Source organism: Panthera pardus, unplaced genomic scaffold (assembly GCF_024362965.1).
Source record: "Panthera pardus isolate Hobbes unplaced genomic scaffold, ASM2436296v1 HiC_scaffold_8, whole genome shotgun sequence".
Taxonomy (NCBI): Eukaryota; Metazoa; Chordata; class Mammalia; order Carnivora; family Felidae; genus Panthera; species Panthera pardus.
The window spans coordinates 111,218,516-111,234,167 of record NW_026527013.1 but is presented as its reverse complement, the minus strand read 5'-3'; the positions used below and the strand labels follow the sequence as shown (position 1 = coordinate 111,234,167).

The 15,652-nt window shown below is 36.9% G+C and overlaps 1 protein-coding gene across 3 annotated transcripts in view; it reads right to left on the bottom strand.

Moving 5' to 3' along the window:
• HDAC9 (histone deacetylase 9) overlaps positions 1–15,652 on the bottom strand; it is a 929,650-nt gene that overhangs the window by 40,079 nt on the left and 873,919 nt on the right. The gene's annotated exons all lie outside the window — the stretch shown is intronic.

Below are 15,652 nucleotides of genomic sequence, written 5' to 3'. Positions count from 1 at the left end.
TAAAGTATGGTTGATAATGGGCAACTAAGAGAGGAAATTTGAACTGCCATGCTGAAGTTTTTTTTTCCTTTGTCATCAATATCAGCTGTATTTCAAAAACTTTGTATTTCATTTAGCAGTAATTCATTTATCTGTGTTTCATCCTGTATTTATATAAAGGTATTTTAAATTTTGAGAAAATACCTTACATTTTTATTGGTAGAATACTTAGCCTGCTTGCTTTTTTATTTATTTATTTTTATTTTTTTAATGTTTATTCATTTTTGCGAGATGGAGAGAGACAGAGCATGAGTGGGGGAGAGGCAGAGAGAGAGAGGGAGACACAGAATCTGAAGCAGGCTCCAGGCTCTGAGCTGTCAGCACACAGCCCGATGTGGGACTTGAACCCATAGACTGTGAGGTCATAACCTGAGCTGAAGTCGGACGCTTAACTAATTGGGCCACCTAGGCACCCACCTGCTTGGTTTTCAAAAGAAATTTTTAAATAAAATTTTATTAAATTATTGTTTAATTTTATTGTTATTTATAAAAATTTAGGGAATTTATATTGTTTATAATTAATGACAAACACATTTCCGTTAAGATTAAGCTATGCTCCCCCCAATCTAAATTTGCATATTAACATAAAACCAAGTTATTTTGTCAGTGTTAGATTTGCACTGTAATTTATAATGGCATTCATAATAATACCCAATCTTTCATTTTTGGCAGATTTATTTCTAAAAGCTCTACTTTGATTCCATAAATTGAATGAAAAATATCAAACCATTATTAGAACTAACTGATTTTTCTGTTTGAAGCATCTAAGGACACTGTATCATTGAACCAAGAGATTCTTTCAGTGGAGTCAACATGTAACAACCATTACCTCACTTTGGAGCTTGAAAAGAACACTTGAAATTCAAAATTTATTTTTAAAATGTAGATGCATGGTCATTTTATCTAAATAAAAAGTCATGCTTCACGAAGTGATACTTAAATGTACCTTCTGCAACTGCACTTGTTAAACTGCCATCTTTGGCTTTAGTTTTTATTTTTGTTTTGTTTTTCTTCTAATAATACTAAATTTTAAAGTAGATACTGCTACTCATTCAGCAATATTATTGTCTTCAGTATTCATGTCATTTATGATATCATTATGTCCCCATGATGAACGATGAACATTGACAAACATTTTGTGGAAGATACATGTTCATTATCAACTTTCCTAGGAAACAGCAATTGAGCACTACATTTTTTAACAGGTATGTTTGCTTCTGATCACATTTCAGTCAACAGTATTAATAGCAAAATCAAAATATGCAAGTAACCACAAAATAAATAATTGTGGAACTGCAATGTAAAATAAAAACATTCAGAATGTAAATGCTGTATGCAGGACTACTCCCACTCTATTTCTTGAATATATTTTATCCATCCCTAACATTTTATTCCCCACATTTCCCCTAACCCCACTTTCTGGCGGCTTGGTACCTTTACGCATGTCACAAGTTGTGGCTACAGCACACCTGCCTGGCATACCAGGTGGCAGCAATGTTAAATATTTCTCTTTCCACCTTCCAGCCCAGAATTTTAGGTGTCCTTCACAACTGGTGTCTGTTATTTCAACATCCCATCGAGATACACTTGTTTCAGATTTTTCATTTTTCAGAAACCAAGTTGGTCCCACACCCTGCTTTTGTAAATTAAGTTGTAGTTAAATACAACTGTGTTCATCACACACTGGCTATGGATGCTTCCTTGCTACAATGGAAGAATTAAGCAGTTGCAACACAAAGCCTTACATATTTAGTATCCTACATTGTACAGAAAAACTTTGTTGACATCTGGTTTAAAGCAAGGAGGTATACAGACTAAGACTTATTTTGTACAAAATTATTCTGGCAGAACTTTAGACAAAAAAGTGGAAAAAGCAGGGGTGGATGTGGGCAGACCATTTTGTATGATATAGAAATGGTCTAGGAGAAAGAAGATGGAAGCCTGATTTGGGAGAGTGGCCATGGGAACAAAACTAAGAGGATAGATGAATGAAATGTTGAAGGGATACAACAAAAAGGATGGGATTATGGTTAGGATGTAGATAGCAATGGAAACAACACAAAAACTAATTCCTAGATTCCTATAAAAACTAGATTCCTAGAAAAACTGGAAGTATAAGGGTGCCATGTACTTGGATCAAGTAACCTGGAAGAGGCTAAAGTTTAGAGAAAGAATAATGACAATAGCTTTGGACATGTTGACTAAATGTACTTTGGTGATATCAAGGGAAAGATGCTGAACTAGAGCTTTAATAAACATAGGGAACTCAGATCTGAGGTCTGAGCTGAAGATATAAATTTTTGGAGTTATTCCTATAGAGAGGACTATGAAGCTATGGTCTGGGAGAAACACAACAATAAGTAAAATGATAAGAAACAGTTTTTGAATGCCTATTATTTGCCTGATAATCTATATGTAATTTCATATAATTTTAAAATTACCTTGTGAGATAGAATTTTTTACTTTATTTTACAGATGAGCAGACTGAAGTAAAGAGGGTTGAAATAACTTATCCACATTGTACAATTAGAAGAAGAATGTATAGTGTGAAAAGGATTTAGGTAGGGAATGATGAGCTCACTAGGCAGAGATTCTGCATTTAATGTTGCAGTTAGGGGTATTCAGAAGGGCTCGAACAGCTCATTTGTTTGGTTGGCTAAAACATGGACAAAAATGTGGCTCTCGGTGAGTGATTTAGAAATGTAAGAACTCCCTTGGTTTAATGGGATTTGAAGACATAGGAATATTAGACTGTTAGAGTGTATTTGTCCTTTGTGACCTATTCATCCACACTGGAAGGATCCAGAAGACATGCCTTTTACCATGACTATGAGATAAATTTGCAAGGCGAGTACTAGAATTCCTGAAAAGACTTGTGATTGCTTATTTCTGCAGACCATAATCTACAGTGGGAATTGTGGTCATTGAATTGGGAAACCTAAATATGGTGGGAGCAACTGGATCCGAGTGGCAGGGGGCAAGTGGCAGCATTCAATTACCAAAGGCAAGGTAGGTGTGGTTACCATAAAGGACAGCAGAGTAGAAGTAACTGGTTTGATACAATAGTGGAATGGCCTATAAAAGGTTCAGTTTCAATGCAAGCCAGCTGGTAATATTTTTAGGACTGGGGCAAGTTTCTCTAGGAAGATGTATATACTCTCTACCAGAATCCAATATATGGTGGTATTTCTCCCATATCCAGTACTCATGTGTCCAGGAATCAAGGGGTGAAAATGGAAGTTTCACTACTCAATATTATACCATTGGCAAAATTTTTACTTCTTGCTCCTGTGACTTTACGCTCTGCTAGCCCAAGCTTCCACCAGGGGACATAACGATGATTCCACTGAGCTGGAAGTTAAAACTTTGGCCTTCTTATGCCTTTGAATCAACAGGCAAAGAAAGGAATTACTGTGCTGGTTGGGATGATTAACCCTGATTATCAAGGAAAAATTGGACTGCTACTCCACAATGGAGTAAGGAAGAGAATGTGTGGAATACAGATCGCTTAGGGCATACCTTGGTACCACTATGCTCTGTGATTAAGGTCAGTGGAAAACTACAAAAACCCAATCCATGCAGGACTACTAATTCCAGAATGAAGGTTTGATTCATTCCACCAGTTAACCATAACCAGTTGAGTTGCTTCCTGAAGGTGTAGGGAATACAGAATGGGTAATGGAAGAAGGTAGTTATAAATACTAACTATGGACATAAGACTAGTTCCATAACAAGGATTGTAACTGTCAAGAGTATTTCCTCCTTATTTTATTATGAATATATCTGTATGCAAATATCTGTTTTCCTCTGTCCTCTCCTCCTTTATCATGTAACATAAGATGCAATGACTTTATATCATAATATTTATTATTAATAACAATAAACATTGCATAACAATATTTAACTATTGTTAATTTTACATTTATAGAATTTAAGTTATGAGACAATGAGAAGACCAAACATTACTCAAAACTCTAGCTACTGTCCTGGTGAAGTGCTTGGTGTGTTTTCAGTTGTACTTAGGAAAGTTGTATCATGTTAGGCAGCACTATGAACTTGTTATTGTCTACAATTAGAGATTAAGTATGGTTTAAGGAGATGTGTATGGTGCCAAGTTGACAAGAGATGGACTTGTGATGGTTAATTTTTATTATCAACTTTACTGGGCCACGGAGTACTCAGATATTTGGTTAAACATTACTCTGAGTATGTCTGGGAGGGTGTTTCTGGATGAGGCTAACACTTGAGTCAGTAGACTGAGTAGAGCAAATTGCCCTCCCCAGTGTGGGTGGGCTTCATTCGGCAGATTTATGGCCTGCATAAAATAAAAACTTAAATAAGGGAGAATTCTCTCTTTGACTCTCTTCAAGCTGGGACATCAATCTTCTTTTGTCTTTGGTCTCAGAACTTAAACCACTGGTTTTCCTAGTTCTTGGGTCTTTGAGTTTGGACTGGAACTCTGCTATTTATTCTTCTGGGATTCCAGCTTGCCAAGTGCAGATTTTGGAATTCTCAGCCTCAGTTACAACTGCATGATCTACTGCCTCATTATTTATATATAGATATATAACATATATAGATATAGATATAGATATAGATATAGATATAGATATAGATATATAACATATATATATAGATATATATATATATAACATATATATATAGATATATATACACGCTTATTATAGTTATTGTTATATAGATTATGTTTCTCTGAAGAACTCAGAGTAGTAGGTGAAAATCAAGGTGAACTTGGAACATCTTGTGATGCCAAAAACTAAGAAAATGCTCACAAAAAGATAGGACCATGTCCAAAGGACATAGGAGCCAGCCTGAAAAAGATCCAAAGCGAGAATAATTTGCAACAAAATTAATAATGGTAAGAGAAAGGACAGTTCCTCATTGCTTCTAAGGAGTAAGGGAAATAGAAAATCAGCATTGGAACACCCAAGTAATAATTTTAGCAGGCACGATCTACCAATGGCTTCTAAAATTAGTGGATAAGCTTGGGGAGAAACAGGATATTTGCATAATTGCAAACGATCTTTCCGACATATTTATTCATTCCATAGGGAAGCATTATAACATCACATTGGAGAGCTCCTTAATCAAGTGATCAAGTTTAACCTCACCAATAATAAGACATATTCACATTATGTACCATGGATCTGAACCACTAAGAAACTGCATCACTGCTGCGGTAATCTTGTCCAAAATGCACACCCTCAATCTATTCATGAAAAACATCAGAAAATACAAAGCTGAAAGATACTCTTTAAACTAACTGACCAGCACTCTTGAAAAGTGCCAAGGCCATAAAAAGACTGGGGAACTGTCACAGATGGGAGAAGACTGAGACATGACAACTAAATGCAATGTGTCAATCAAAGACTGAATCCTGGAACAGAACAAGGAAAAGAGTGAACTGGTGGACTCCTTTGTCTATAGTTTAGTTAACAGAATTATATTACTGTTAATTTGTTACTTTCTGTAATTATTGCTATGGTTATGCAAGATGTTAACATTAGGGGAAGTTGAGTGAAGGTCATATGAGAACTCTGTATTATAATTGCAACTTTTCTCTAAATGTAAAATCATTTCAAAATAAAAAGTTTCAAAAAGTCACCTTTTTAAATCTGGCAGCAGAAAGGCCACTGTGACCACAGTGAGACCAACCACACTAGACTGGTTCTGACAGGGACTGGAACTAAGAAAATGGAGATGGCTAGATAGAAACATTTTTTCAAGATTTGGTTCCTAAAGGGTTGAAGAGAGATAGGTAGTAAGCTAAAGGAGTGAGGTAGTTGGAGGTTGGTTTTTGTTTTTTTTTGTTTTGTTTTGTTTTGTTTTTTAAGATGAGGAGTATTTTAGGATGCTTAAATGCTGATGGCAATGAACAGTTCAAAGATAGCAGTTTGGTAGCTATAATTTACTCTAAGGTTTGTTGCTGAGATTAAGGAGGGAGGTAAAGGTAAGATGGATAGAGGTTTGAGGAGAGAGAAGTTTGAAGAAGTGTAGTTTGAGAGAGAGAGAGTAAATTGACCTGAGTAATACAGTAGGATTATAATGGGCCCATTTGAATTTGGTGATCATAAATTTACAGGAGACCAAAGTACTATGATTCAGGATAATCATGAGCAGACCTGTTAACTTAGGTACAGTATTGGAGAAAGTTCTTTGTAGAATATATCCAAGGTAGAGATTTTATTAGATTGGTAAAGTAGAAGGCCAAGATTTTTAGGGCAGATTGAAAGGTAGACGGGCAAAAGAATTTGGGCATTAACTGTTTTCAAGGTGGACACAGAAGTGAAGAAAGGAAAGGAAAATGAATTAAGAGAAATGATAAAACAAATGAAATGAAAAAAATAAAGAGTCTTAGGTGTGTGAGTCAACAACTCTATGGCATATGGGTCTGATGTATCCCTCACTATCAGAGATATACCTGCCAGTACTGGCTTAGGACTTTTTTTTCCTCCCAAGTCTGCCAAGACACTAACAGATGGTCATCTGTTCTCCAGGTTCTTATTATTTCCTTTTTTGTTCTTTATCCCTGAGTCCATGTCTTAAAAACAAAACAAAACAAACAAAAGAAAACAACATAAAACCCCTCTTTTTTATTATCTTAGTGGAACTCCATGGAGAAGTGAAAGTAAATGAGTATTTTTAATCCGTTATCATTCCCTGAAAATAGTGCCTCTCCTCTATTTTAACCCCACAGATAAGGCTTATTATTCTCTTGTTTCTCTTTTCTGCTGACTTTCTCTAGTGGCTTGTGCCCTTGTATATTTGATTTTATCCATTTATTTAAATATGTATGTTTATTTATTTGAATTCATATTTTGTTGAACTTCATCTCTGCATATACTGGGGTCTAAATTAGGGATACTTTTCCTCCAGAAAGAAAGTGCATTTGCTTCCTTCAGAACCAGGAGTAGACCAAGATAAAACCTCACTGGTACCCATCAAATTCATATCCCCAACTTTGATGCAGACCTTATGCTTTATTGTGCAGTTACAACACTGATACTGTCATTTGACTCAGGGATACTCTCCCTTTTTGTGTTACTTACTCTATTAAATTTCAGTTTATTTGTTTTTTCATCCTATTCCCTTACATGCTAGCAAGCCCAGTAATGTATTAAAATAGTCTTTTTTTAATGTATGCAGAATCTATTATATTTTAAAAGAGGTATAGTTTAGTGTCTATCCTGGGATACTTGGGAATAGGAAATGTGGTGGAACTCTGCCCTTAACTTTGAAATGAGGAAGAGGAAGGTCATATGCTTTAACAGAAAGAAAGAGGGTTTTAACAGCAAAGTCAGACCAGAATTCAAGTCTTGGTTGACTGCTTACTTGTGGAAAGACCTTCAACAAGCAACCTAAACTTGCTAAGCCTCAATTTATTAATGAACAAGAAGAGGAAACTAATTATTCACTGCAGAGCTGTGTGAGGACTAGATGTAATGTATATAAACACCTAGCAAATTACCTTCTCCCAAACTTGACCTTCTAACATGCCTTATCTCAGTGAATGGTATCGAATGTGTGTGTGAAGCTTATCTGGGTGCTAACAGCTGAGTATATAATTACAGTGCAATCCTATTCTTTTTTTCTTTTTTTTTTTTTTAAGCTCTCAGTCCCAACCCCCCCTTTTTTTTTTAATTTTTTTAACGTTAGTGCAATCCTATTCTTAAAGAATGTTCAGTCCTAGAAACACGCAGTTTTATTTATTCTTGTGGTTTGATTAGTTTTGCCTTAGTAGAACACAAGTGAAAGAAAACTTGTAACCATAGATGCAGCTGGAATTAAAAAAAATTCCAGACAAGTTAAGTCTCTAAGCAGATAGCAGATTTTCCTTTTGATTCAGGTATATTCTAGTATTAGTGCTCCACCAAACAATAATCAGAGTCTCAACATGTCAAGAGAATGGTTAATTAGAAGTTCAAAATCAACATTCAAAGAGCCACATGTGCAAGTCTGACCTGGCTCTGATACAAGTAAGGGTTGGTGGGGTTAATAGTGGGAAAATGTCTAATGCTGCTTTTCTTCAGTGAAGGTCTGCCTGGCCCAGGGCTGCAACGTCAAGGCCTCTGTCTAAACCAAAAAATCTATGACAAATAGCAGCTCACACCTGACAACAGTCAAGGTTTTAAACTCAACAGGGTAGGGATTTGAAATTCTGCCAATCCTTGCATTTTTCTGTGATTAGATGTATTTCACAAGTTTACAAGGGGCTCCAAAGTGGATTCATAGCTCCATGGCTCCTTCTAATTTGGCACTGCCCTTCTAGAACGGACTAAACCTCAATCAACCAGAACTTACAAAACTCCAAATCTTCAGTTAAATTGATTTTTCCCCTAAATATGTCATTTTTCAAAGAAATGGAAAAAGTATACACAAAAAGTACAAATAATGAATTTATTTGTGAGATAGAATAACATAATGGCTAAGACTATATACTCTGGAGATAGACTGCTTGATTTATGATGTTGCCTTTATCCAGTTTTTAACTGTGTGACCTTGGAGAAGTTGATTAACCTAGATGTGCCGCAGTTTACTTGGATGTAAAATGGAAATGAAAATAGTACCTACCTCATAGGGTTGTTAGGAAGATTAAATGAGTTAATCTATATTAATAAGAGTGTTTAGAACAATACCTTGCACACTGAAAGCACTTAATAATTATTACTTTACTATTTGCTAGCAGTTTACAGGGTTTACATTGTATAAATAATTTAATCTAATGTCCCTCCATGACTTCACTGTAGTGAAAAACTCATATTTAGAATGATGATGCCTTTCCCCTAATTTCAAGCATTTCAATCAACAAAATTTCTTCTTTAAAGAAAACTCTACACCTGACCTGGGGCTCAAACTCACAATCCCAAGATCAAGAGTCACAAGCTCTTCTTCTTCTTCTTTTTCTTTAACGTTTATTTATTTTTGAGAGAGAGAGAGAGAGAGCGAGCACATGAGCAGGGGAGGGGCAGAGAGAGAGAGAGGGGGAGACAGAATCAGAAGCAGGCTCCAGGCTCTGAGCTGTCGGCACAGAGCCTGATGCGGGGCTCATACCCACAAATGTGAGATCATGACCTGAGCCGAAGTTGGACGCTCAACCGACTGAGCCACCCAGGTGCCCCATGAGTCACATGCTCTTCTGACTGAGCCAGCCAGATGCCTCAAATATCTTCTTAAGTCTAATATCATTCATCTTGCTCTCCAAACCTTTTCTTCCTCTGGTGTTCCCTATCACAGGAGGTGACACCACCAACTACTCAGTTGTTCAAGCTTGATACCTGGAAATTATTAATTCTCTCCATGCCAATTAATTACCATCGCAAGTCAATTCTCCTTCCGATTTAAACTGCTCACATCTGACAATAAGCCATGCTAAATCTCCTGTCCTTTTTGCAGGCATAATAATCTTGTGAAGTGCAGATTTGAGCATGTTCCTTCCCTGACTGAAATGAGTCCTCAGATCCTTCTGAGTTAAAACCTTTGCAACACTCTGGGTATCTCTTCTTCTCTCCTGGATCTCAATAGGATGGAGGTAGAGGAGAGAGGAAAAGAGAAAGATGTATCAAAAAAAAGGTAGAAAATCAAAATACAATAAGAAGGAGCGAAAAAAAAAAAAAACTTAATGTGGTTGAGGCTTTGGGTATGGAGTTAAAGAACCTAGTAAAGGTTGCAAGATGATTTATGCAGTGCATGTTGCAATATGGGGAACAATCCTTTAATCCATGTGCATAGCCCCTGAGGTTAAGATATTGGACAGTTTCCTCACAACAGATATATGCAAATTCCTTTCAGTTTAGAAACAATCTGGATTTTCTCCTTAATTGTGATGTAAACGCCCCTTCTCCTTGATAAGGGAGTGGATAAAGGGAATTAGAAAGATGGGAGGAGATGGCTGAGAAGGGCATTTCACTTAAAAGAAAACAATGGTTGTCTCTTTAGAACAAATCTTACCTTACTTTAATAGCTTTGTTTCATTAATTACTATACATAAATCTCTTATACTGCTCTGATGATCTACTTAGTGGGTACATCAACAGTGTTTATATTTTATTTTACCAACTAGTTATCTCCCTTGGAAATAGAGTAGAAATGAAATCAACAAAATTAACTTGCCATTGTTTGCTTGCAACATCAGTTACTTCTTATTTCATTGTGGTGCCTAAACCAGTGGATCAGTGACTACCTTATAGTCAATTACCTAGTTCCACAGTATATTCTCCTGCAGTGAGAAAATTGTATTCTTTTTCATATTGGCCTCAAAAGTGGAATAAATTCAGAGGACCATAAATTCACTTCTCATTGCCCTAAATAATAATACGTGTGTGTGTGTGTGTGTGTGTGTGTGTGTGTGTGTGTGTGTTTTAAGAAATAGGGCCTACTGACAAATTTTACATGCAGGAAACATGGGTGTTATTTGATAATAACATACATGACAAATACTGTCCTTTCCTTATTCTGGCCTATGTAACTATTGTGCTGTGATTGGCATAATATGGAATTCTAAGACTCCAATTCACTAAACAAGGGAAGAATCACTAGGGTGGGGAAAAGATGAAAGTGGGGGGGTGGAGTGGGAAAATTCCAACCATTTTTTTAATGATCTTGCTTCTTATTTGCCATTTTGTTGCCACAGTAGCTCCAATTTAGAAAAGCAGTATGGTGATATGCCATGCCATTCTTCCTGAAATTTCTCAGAGAAGCTAAGTGACTTGCTCCTCATCATGTTTGTGAGTGGTAGAGAGGATCATATAGGAGTTACTGTCATTTTAAAATCCTCTATCCTGGTGTTTTTCAACTTATCAGCTGCGGAGGGTTGTAGCTAAATTTGTAAAGAATCCTCAAATTCTTGTGTACATATATATTTTTCTTGATCCACAAATCAAAAGATACTATGATTATCACTATTATCATTCAGGAGGTCTACAAAATTGGTTGACACTTAAAAAGTACTCTTCTTACTAAAAAGTGAGTAAGTAAAAGGAAACCATGGCTCTATACTTGTGGTTTTCATATTTTGGGGTTTCACAGATCAATATCAATATCATTCATTATATGTTTTAGAGCTTAAAATTATAGTCTTTCAAATAACATGGATTGAGTTTTATGGAAAACTCACTTCATAATCCCTCCCTTCAAAATCAGTAAAAATGTTATCATGGGCCAGGACTGGTGTGAAAAATGTCATTTGGGAACCCTGCTTCTCACCTTACAATGAAAAAGAAGGGAAGAAGAGTTCAATGGACTCTGTAACTTGTTAGGGTGGGTTTTAGAAAAGGAAACATACAGATGAGGGTTCTTTATCCTTCTCTGGGCTGACTCTTACCTGGCATCACTCACTGGTGATTATAGCCACCAGCAAACTATTCGTTTCAGCTCTGAGAACTGCCACCTCTAAGATTAGTGATGAAAGTGGTAGCTCACAAGTAATTCATGTTCCTTCTAACTTAGAAGTGATTCATCATTATGGGTTAAGGAAGACAGAAGAAAAGAGCTCTACATAATTTGCCTATTCTTCTCAATCTCTTATCTGCATGGGCTAGCCAAGGAGTTATGTTAGTTAGTTAAGAAAATTAACCCGGGCTAAGAAAAAAATGTGGCAAATATGGACAGATCAACGGATTCAACTGATTCAACTGTTATTCATTCAATAAACATTTGCACAATGCCTACCTTGGACAGACACTGTGTAAAGAATATAGCAATTAAAAACAAATAACACCAGCAAAAACAATCTCTGCCATGAAAACACACAGGAAATGTACCTAATCTAGAATAACAATAAAGGGAGACTCATACATGGCTTCTCAAAAGAGATAACATCTGAGCTAAGTCTAGAAAACTTGATAGGGATGAGGCAGAACACTTGTTACCAAAGTGAACAGCATGTGCAAACAAGAAGCTTCTTGACCATCTCAAACATAGTTGATCTTTGTATACATCCGCCATCTTGAGATGAAACCAGACCCTAACCTGTCAGGAGGGGTCTTTATTACCTGTCAGGAATAATGATTGCCCTGCCGTTGCCTCGTAAGGCCTTTCTTTCTTAGCTAAATGAGTAACATAAACAAGGACAGGACAACAGGGATGATCCTGCTGCCAAATATTCCCATACATGTGGCCAGGCAAAGGGCCAATGCTAATCACAGCCTCCAGCACCTGCATACCCTCAGCTGGGGGGCTCTGTTCTCAAAGAGAAATTCACAGAAGGCCTGTCAGCACCTTGCTGTCTGTCTTGGGACAAGGCTATCTAGGAACTTGCCTGAATGTTTCCCACATGCTACAAATCCTGCTTCTCGACATTTACATAGTTTTCTGATACTGTAGTCTCAAACCGTAGCACAAAAGAATCCTTCACAACCTATACTAACAATTCAAACACCTCCCAAAGTTAAAAGGAGGCACCTGTGAGATGCTCAGAGACGTATGTGAAGAGGGGGTTCTTCAGTTAAACAAAGGCCACCTTAAAGGCAACCTGTGCAGTTGCAAAGGACCCCCATATACAGAAGGGCCTGCATGTTGCATTCAGTGCTCTGCTGTCACCTTCATGAAATTATAGTATTTTTTTAACAAGGAAGTATTCACACATTTTCATTTTGCACTGGGATCTGCAAATTATGTAGTGGGTCCTGACTACTTTCCCCACCAAAGGGGAAAAGGGGAGCCCAGTCAAGGGCCTGAAGCCCTGTAAGAGGACTTGAAATGAAAGAGTGAGTTATAAAACAGAGAAAAATAAAAGTGAGAGTACAATTTTATAGTTTGTAAGGAAATCTAGCATTGTTTGCTAAGGCAGAAGCCCATAATTTTAATTTCTCAAGCCATTATGAAGTTTGTTACTCAGAAACACCCACATTATTTTATTCCTTAATGGACCTTATGCAGCCCTTTTCCGGTTCTTTAGTCTGGAAGAGTGGCCCCAAAGACATACAATTCAAATGGTCCCAAAAGACACACAATTCAAAGAACTACATAAAAATGTACCACATAGTGTCAAAGCCACAGTCTCAAACAACTTTCTCTGCACTGTTTTCTACTTCATGTCCCAAATGACAAGAGATCATTCTCATCTTGTATTTGTCTTTCCCATTACAACCTTTACTCACCAGTTCCTTCTTAACCACAACTCGAGTTCTCCCTGTGGTAATGTTACTATCAGTCTTTCCTGGCAAATATCTTTTCACATCACTAACACCTTGATTTTTATCAGGAATGGCTGAATAATTTGCAGGGCCCAGTGCAAAATAAAAATGTGGGCCCCTTTTTCAAAACTTAGTAAGAATTTAAAGGCAACAATAGGAAGAGCATGAAACTATGCATTGGGTCCTTATAAGTGTGGAGTTATGTGACTGCACAGGCTGAACATCCAAGAAGCCATCTTTAATTCTCAGTGGCCAAAATTGGGTCACATACCCCATTCCTTAACCAATCACTATTTAAGTGGGTTAACTAGTTTAGGCTTAGACTAAGAACAGCTTCCCTGGAACTGGGCATAAGTTCATCTTCTCTGAGTTGCATGGTATCTGGTGGCAAGGATTCATGACTAAAACCAGGCTTCTTTTGAGTAGAAGTTAGGAAGGCATTGTTGCTGAGTAGCCAACAACAGTACCCACTATGTCATGTATCCATGGCTAAGAAAGAGGAGGTCTTCTTTCAGAAACTCCCTTTGATGCAAGCTCTCATTCCCTAGGGCCTTGAAGATCAAATCCTCCCAACTTAACTCTGCCTGCTTTCCATTCCCAGGCCCCTATGCACTTTAAATATCTCCCCTGCTGTCAACCCGTTCCACAGGTACATGGAGGGGTGAAAAGATGTGATTCCCATACTCCTGACTATCATCAAAAGAAGGAACCAAGACTAACAGACCATAAAGTACACAAAAAACTCAAATAATAGAAGAAATTTAAGGAAAAATGCTACTAATTAAAATCCACATGTTAGTGTTGAGAGTTAGTGGAAGTATTGGGTTTACAAATGCTGGATGGAATCCTCAGTAGGAGTTCAGAAAGACAGGGGATTTTAAATGGGGGTAGTTGTCAGTGTTGAGTGCTGTGGAATGCATTTTAGAACAGAAGACTAATTCACAATCCACAGTGGTAGAATTCTCATAGAGCAAGTTTTGATAGTAGAATGAGTCTTCTTCAAGAGACAAACAGGTTTGTTTGGCTAGAGCAGACTGAAAAAATCACTCAAAAATGTCAGTGGTAAAGTCATGCAGTAGAAAGTTATTACCAGGAAATTAGATCTAATACAAAAGGCAACAGTACAGTTTTTGAAGATGTACACTGTGATTTTTTCATACCTATGCGAAAATTGAGAGCTTGCTTTTGTTACTCTCTTCCAAACATTCGCTCTTCATCTCGCCCAAATCGTGTTCAGTCCTTAAGACCAAGCTCAGGCCCTATCACTGCCAACAGGCCTTCCCTGAACCTTCCTTGAACCTTCCTCACTTTCTAGTATCTCTCAACCCCACTGAAAGTGACTTAAGAAAGAGAATGCTCCTTCTCTACTGTCTCAGTGCACCTCATGATCCCATATTGGAAGGATCTATTGAAGCGTCTCTCACTCACTGGACTATAACTCTTTGATGCCAGAAACTACCTATTCTTCTTCATAACTTCTGTGCCTTGATGACTGATGAAATTATCTTCTATCAACATATCATAAGTATTAAAGAATGCTTAATACAATCAGAAGATACATAAGAACAATAACTTTTAATAATCTATGTGTATAATGGCAAAAGAATGCTCAGAATAAAAGAAAATAATATGTATAAAAAGTAGGTATTTTTATACTATTGATTACCTGAAAGGGGTATTAGAGTGGATATAGATGAATATGAGAAGGCTGTTAAAGATCATTTTAAGATCCCTTTCCTTAAGATCCAGAACAATATATAATAGAGTCTCTTAATTTACTCTCAATGGAAATGAGACAATATAATGACAGGTTTTGGTTCCAAATATTTGAATGTTTACATTTCTAGTCTCTGAAGATCCTTGAAATTTGGACTTTATTCCAGTTATGATATAACCAATAAACATTTATGGGGAACCTATGACCCTCAATCCAGGCAATAATGAAATTAAGTAAAGTGGAGATTGCTTTGAGCTCCTATATGGCATGATTTGTAAATAGTCACAGCACCCCATATACACCCATATCTCAAAATTGCTTCTGAGCTAGCAAAGTCAAAAAAACTTAGAAAGCTGGAAGGTGGTTTCTTTAGCGGTATTTAAAAAATGCTTCTATAGGACAATAGCAAAGCTAAGGGTTTTCCTGATTCTTCTTCACACATAATTTTGCCATTTGGTTTTTCCCTTCATGCTAACTTTCGTGTTAATTTATGCTTGATTTCAAGTGTGTGTATGTGTGTTTATGTGTGTGAAGGGAAATGGATAGTAAAGTTTCTGACTTTCCCTCCTTTGTTTAGATTTTCTTTTCTTTTGTTTTTATTTTTTTTTTACCGTTTATTTTTATTTTTGAGAGCTAGAGAGACAGAGCATGAGTGGGGGAGGGGCAGAGAGAGGGAGACAGAATCCAAAGCAGGCTCCTGGCTCTGAGCTGTCAGCACACAGCCCAATGTGGGGCTCGAACT